General features: G+C 46.7%; 1 pseudogene; it reads right to left on the reverse strand.

The window, feature by feature from the left end:
* LOC108803950 overlaps positions 1 to 5,943 on the reverse strand; it is an 11,845-nt pseudogene extending 5,902 nt beyond the window's left edge.
* Positions 5,944 to 6,191: the final 248 nt, after the last annotated feature.

Genomic DNA, 6,191 nt, shown 5'->3' on the forward strand with positions numbered 1-6,191 from the left:
CCCCCTCTGCCGATCCCTTCACTGGCTTCCATTCCCCGCCCCCCTCTGCCGATCCCTCCACTGGCTTCCAATAGCCCAAAGGATAACATTCAAAATACTAACAATCGCTTACAAAGCCATCCACAACTCCACCCCCGGCTATATCTCAAACCTGATCTCAGAGTATCCCCCTAACCGTCCCCTTCACTCTTCAAAAGACCTCCTGCTTTCCAGCTCCCTCGTCAACTCCTCCCATGCTCGCCTCCAGGACTTCACTGGATTCTCTCCCATCCTCTGGAACTCCTTACCCCAACCTGTCCGTCTATCTCCCACTCTGACTGCCTTTAGGCGATCCCTTAAGGCTCATTTCTTCAGGGAAGCCGATCCCACCTCAACCTAACCACTGAACCATCACGTTCTCATACAATTCATCCCCACGCAGCTCCCTCCTCATGTATCACTGGCCCCTCCCCTTTTAGAAAGTAAGCCCTCAGGGGCGGGGCCCTCCTCACCATCTTGTCTTGAATTGTCTTGTGATTGTAATGTCTTCCTTATATTGTAAAGCGCTGCACAAGCTGTTGGCGCCATATAAATCCTGTATGATAATAATATAAAGCCTTGGGGCTCATTCACACCGGCCTCATTGGGGTGTATAGGGCAACGTCACCCAACACATTCCCATGCGATGGTCTGCAGTGAGCTTCAGATGGGATCTTTGGCTAGCTAAATAGTGAATCTGTTTGCAGAGGTTAAAATCTTAAGAGAATAGAGAAAGACACGGGGGGTTACTGGAAGTACAGATAAGGGGGTAGAGGTTTATAAACTGGAACAACATTTATGGTTTGATATACATGAAGCAGACATCGAAATTAGCTATCACTTAAAGGAGAACTATGAGGGGAGGAATTTTCAATCATCCTCATAGTTCGAGCCGACCTGTGACAATGAGACTGTCACACGTCACTCAGGAGATCGGGAAGTGAGGGAACACATACCGTCACTCGCTCACTTCTCGATCATGTCCCTTCAGAGAGCGGTGACTGTCACTAGTTCTCCTTTAACCTCTTGCCGTCCGCCCCGTAGTAAAAAAACAGACGGACGGCACTGCTACATCTGCGGGTTTCCGTCTCCAGTGGGCACGCACGGGCAGAAAAGACCCGGCCGTTGCACACACCCGTTACCGGGTGTTTCACATATAGGCGGTCAGCGGGTCCATAGCCCGCCGATCGCCTATATGTGCTCGTTCGCGGCACACGCGGCTCGTTCGTAAAGCAGATCTCTGCTTCATCAGCTTCTTTTGGGGTCCACAGGTGATATTAGGGGTCCTAGAGACCCCTAATATCTCCATAAAGAGGACCTGTCAGTGTGCCTTTGCTATTATCTAGGGGGTTGTTATCCCCCCATATAATAGCAATAACAAAAAGTGTAAAAAAATAAATATAAATAAAAAAAAAGAAAAGTAACACATAAAAAAGTAACCGCCATATTTGTTTTACATCCCCGGCGGCCATCTTTTTCTTTCTGTTTATACAACAACAACAAAATCCTCAAAAAGGGGCTTTTAAAGGAGAAGTATGGAGTCAGGGCTTTTCCCCATAGTTCTCCTTAGGGTAACGGGAGGACACAAACTAGCGTCCTCCCGTCACCCTTGGCTCAGTATATAGGGAGCTACAGCTCGCGGTAATAAGATATAAAATAAAAAGACATAAAAACAACACCACTGATGGTGAGATGGAAATCAGCGCGACTCCCGGAACAGAGATTTTTATTTGATATTTAGGCTTCAAGCCTTCCTGGATTGCGCAATCACATTCTGTATGCAAATAATTCCAGGGAACTTTCAGTCATCAGTCTCCTCGCAGGCCTATGCCGATCATATATCATAATTGCAAATAACATCCTTCAATCATGCGTCAATGTGCAGGGGGTCCAGCCTTCTACGCGTTTCGCCAAAGCTTCCTCAGGAAGATAGGAGGCAGTCCCTTTTCCAGGATTTTGATGGTGAATAAGTCCATATATTTGGGGGGGCACCCCCCCCCCCCCTTCCCATTCCTTCCAAGGAGACATCGGGGATAAGGAGCATACAGAGGTAGCGGCATAATAAATGCTCCATAACTATCCATAGATACAATTCACAACATTGTTGACGCGTTAGCTATAACGGCCTCTCCAGCGAGACCTTCCGCGTCTCCCTTCTCCCCGACCCTCGTCTCCCGCTGGAGAGGCCGTTATAGCCAATGTGTCAGCAATGCTGTGAATTGTATCTATGGATAGGTTTGGAGCATTTATTATCCGGGGAGACTTCTAGGTCCGGGGACAGAACATTCTTCATTCATCCCGGGGTCCAGGGGGCATGATGCGTCACGTTCCTATTGGAGGCGTCAGCTGCATCTGTAATCACTCGTTCCCTAACTGGGTCAGCAGACTTGTCTTTGACATAAGAGGTATTATAAGCCCCACCCCCACACCACCACCTTGTAGCTCACAATTCCTCAGAATATTCTAAGGGGGCACATGATACCTTAGGCGATTCTTTTGGGGGGGGGACCGGAAAATTGCTTTTCAGAGTCCCATCAAAAGCTCAATTATCGGTAGCACTGCACTGAAATAAATAATGTAAAGGCTCATTATTAAGGCCTGGTTCACACCTGTACGCGCTGTAAAACGCTCAACATAGTTACATAGTTAGTCAGGTTGAAAAAAGACACAAGTCCATCGAGTCCAACCTATAGAGATAGTCCAACCTATAGAGAAATGTGAAAACCAATAATTGTCTATGGGCATGGTCCCCACCTGGGCGTTTTACAGCGCGGAGGAACGCGCTGTAAAACGCCCTACGCCCAAAGAAGTACAGGAGCTTCTTTGGGGCGTATTTGCCGCGCGTATTCATTAGGATACAGCCGGATAGCCCTCGGAAACACGCGTTTGTCGCGCGTTTCTTTTACCGCAAATCGCGGCAAACGCGCAGATTCCATACGCCCAGGTGTGAACCCAGCCAAAAGGTTGTAAGGCGCAGGAGAGGCGAGGTTTACAAAGGGGTAGGTGGATACAGCACTGGAGGTTGTAATGAAGGGGGAGCAGAAGCAGTGACAGGACAACCCATGCCATTTATTTAAAGGCTTTTTCACCCATTTGCCATATTCGGTGCTTACCGCCACCCTGGACGTCAAGGGCGGCCTCTCAGGAGCTCCTTTCTTACCAAATGGTGATGACTCAGAGGTCTCATTGGAGGCATCACAATTGCTGATTATTATTTGGAGGTTGTCCGTGTAGAAGAAAGGTAAGGCCGCACACCGATGATATCCCTGACATATAAAACAACTTTAATCAGGCAACACAAGTTTCTCTGGTCCTGTTTTGGGTCCACCACCTCTCTGACATGTTTTACACTTATGAGCTTAGCCATAGAGGTTCCCTGACTGCATGTTTGTTCCAGGTCAGTGACTTTATAGACAATGAGGCTGGGCTCTGGGTGACAGCCCTGATATCTGCCCCCCTCGGGCCTGTTCACACTGTTGTTAATAACAGATGTTCGATAAGTGAGAAGTAGGTCTTCTCAAATGTTCTGCCTAAAGTGGACCTTGTTCATCTGATAGCCCCCTCCCCCAACCCTTGATTAAACATATCAATACCGGCATGTCAAGCCCCCTTCATTACAAGGACAGCTTTAAGTTTTCACCACTGTGATAGATTGACTGAGAATTACCATTTTGTATAATTTTTTGGGGGAGACAGAGACTTCGTTTTCGTGGTATTTATTAACAGTTTTTAGTATATAAAGTAGAAAATACCAGGGCTGGTAATGATTAAAATTTTCGTGTTCGATTAATCAAATATTTTTTAAATCGATTAATCGATTAATTTCGATTAATTATAACGCACATACAGATCCACCTAATTGGCCTATACACATACAGCACAGCAATGAAGTAATACAACCAACTAACCCAAGTCAGCAGAGGCGGCTCCCGTATTTCTGTCCTCACGGGTTCATGTTCTGAATTTTGTATTCAAGTAAAAATTAGACATGTAACCCGGCAAAACATTTGTTTAGTTTCCATTTGTTTCAAATGTTTCGTTATTTCGGGTTTGAAAGTCAATTCGTTTCGGCATTCGGATTCAGATGAATCCGAATTCCGTTAATTTCGGATGAGTTAAATGATCATTACCAATATAATTTGTAGCAGAAAAGTGTCATTACATGTTTACTTTGTTTCTTTTTAATTTCTGACACTAGAAACAAAACAAAAAGAAAACAGCATGGGGTCCCCCCAAATTAATACCAGTCCCTTTATGCACTATCCTATTGGATGAATATTCCACCAATCCCGTCCCTACTTCCTGTGACATCACCAGACTGGGCAGAGTTCTCACATCTGTTTCCCCCCACAGATCTTTATACAACCTTGCCATACATATACCCCGGCATGGAGGGGCTCAGTGAAGGTGGAGGTGAAGGTGTGGAGGTGTCGGATCGGGTCACACAGATCATAAAAGGAGATCCCCCCGGCCTCATAATCCAGAACTCTGTTACTGGACATATTGGGGGGTAAGAGGATCTTATTACTGTCATGTATCACCCCATACTGATTATCAATCCTGTACAAAACCCAGGACTTGTTATTACACCCAATTGCTGACTGCCGTCCTCTCCTCTCTATACTGGGGTAACACATCCCGACTATCCATTCATCTGACCCCCCGACATCCACTTCCCAGTAATGTCGCCCTGAGGAGAAACTCCGACTGCTCAACACCTGAGGACAATACTGAAATATCTCTGGAGTTTCTGGGTGATTCTGGTCTATATCTGACCTGGTTACAGTTTTCCTGTCATCTGATATCTGTAGCTCAGTATGAGCTGTGCTCACATCCAGTAATATGTCTTCAGCTTCCTGTATATAGAAGGATACATTTACTTCTGTTATAATATCAGATAAACCTGTGTGTAATGTGTGTGAGATCCCAGCCACATCCAGACCCCCTCCATCATGGAGGAGTCTATCATGTCTCTCTCTGTCCTCTTCATCTCCATCCTCAGACCTGTGTCTGATTCCTGTAAGACAGTCAGTGGATCCGTCAGGTTACACAGCTCCTCAATGTCACGCATCTTCCTGGACAGCTCGTCCTTCTTTATTTCCAGCTCCCGGATCATATCCACCACGGAGATGGAGACCCGCTCTGCCCTCCCGGAGATCTCACTCAGGACTCTCTTCTCCAGGTCTTCCAGACGTCTCCTGAGCTCACTAAACTGGTCAGAGACTCTCTCTGTGTCACCGGCTGCTTTTCCTTCTACTTCCCTCCTGTGTCCCTGCAGACTCTGGACTCTTTCCTCCGTCTCCTCTCTCTGTGTCAGAAGTTTCTGCAGAACATTCCTCAGTGTCCCCTTCTTCTTCTCAGAAGCTTCATCCAGTGACTCCATCTCATGTCCTTTATGTCCTCCAATCACACAACAAGACATACAGACACAGATATCATCCACAGTGCAGTAATACTCCAAGATCTTCTTATGGACGGAGCACTTCCTGCTCTCCATGGACAAGGTGGGGTCACATAAGATGTGTTCTGGAGACTTTTTGTGGACTCTCAGGTGTTTATCACACAGAGAAACCTCACAGAGCAGACAGGATCTCACAGCAGGTACAGGAGAGTCCACACAGTGAGTACAGAGGACCCCGGACTCCTCCTGATCCGGCTGAGCAGACAGGAAACTCTCCACTATGTTACGCAGTGTTATGTTCCTCGGCAGTGCAGGCCGCTCCCGGAACTTCTCTCTGCATTCAGGACAGGAATAACCTCCAGACCCCTCCTGTGTATCCAGCACACGATCAATACAAGCCCGGCAGAAGTTGTGTCCACATCTCAGCATTACAGGATCCGTATAAATGTTCAGACAGACGGAACATTCCAGCTCGGCTCTCAGATCAGCAGACGCCATCGCTGACAGCAGAAGAGGGAAGTGAAAGTGAAAGTCTCTGAGACGGGGAGGAATGCAGTTTAGTGTTTAATATTTACATACACAGGGCGAGGCTGAACTTTGGCTTACACTGTATTCATAGGATTAGTTATATGGAGAGAAGCAGACAATAAAAGGATTTCATACAGAACAATGAACCTGTTTGGGGAAATAAAGGTAATTTCAGGAAAAGAATACATTGAATATGGAAATGTGGGGGGCGTGGCCGACCGCGGAGGAAGATGGCCGCATAGGA

Source organism: Nanorana parkeri, unplaced genomic scaffold (assembly GCF_000935625.1).
Source record: "Nanorana parkeri isolate BGI_ZX_2015 unplaced genomic scaffold, ASM93562v1 scaffold4557, whole genome shotgun sequence".
Classification (NCBI taxonomy): Eukaryota; Metazoa; Chordata; class Amphibia; order Anura; family Dicroglossidae; genus Nanorana; species Nanorana parkeri.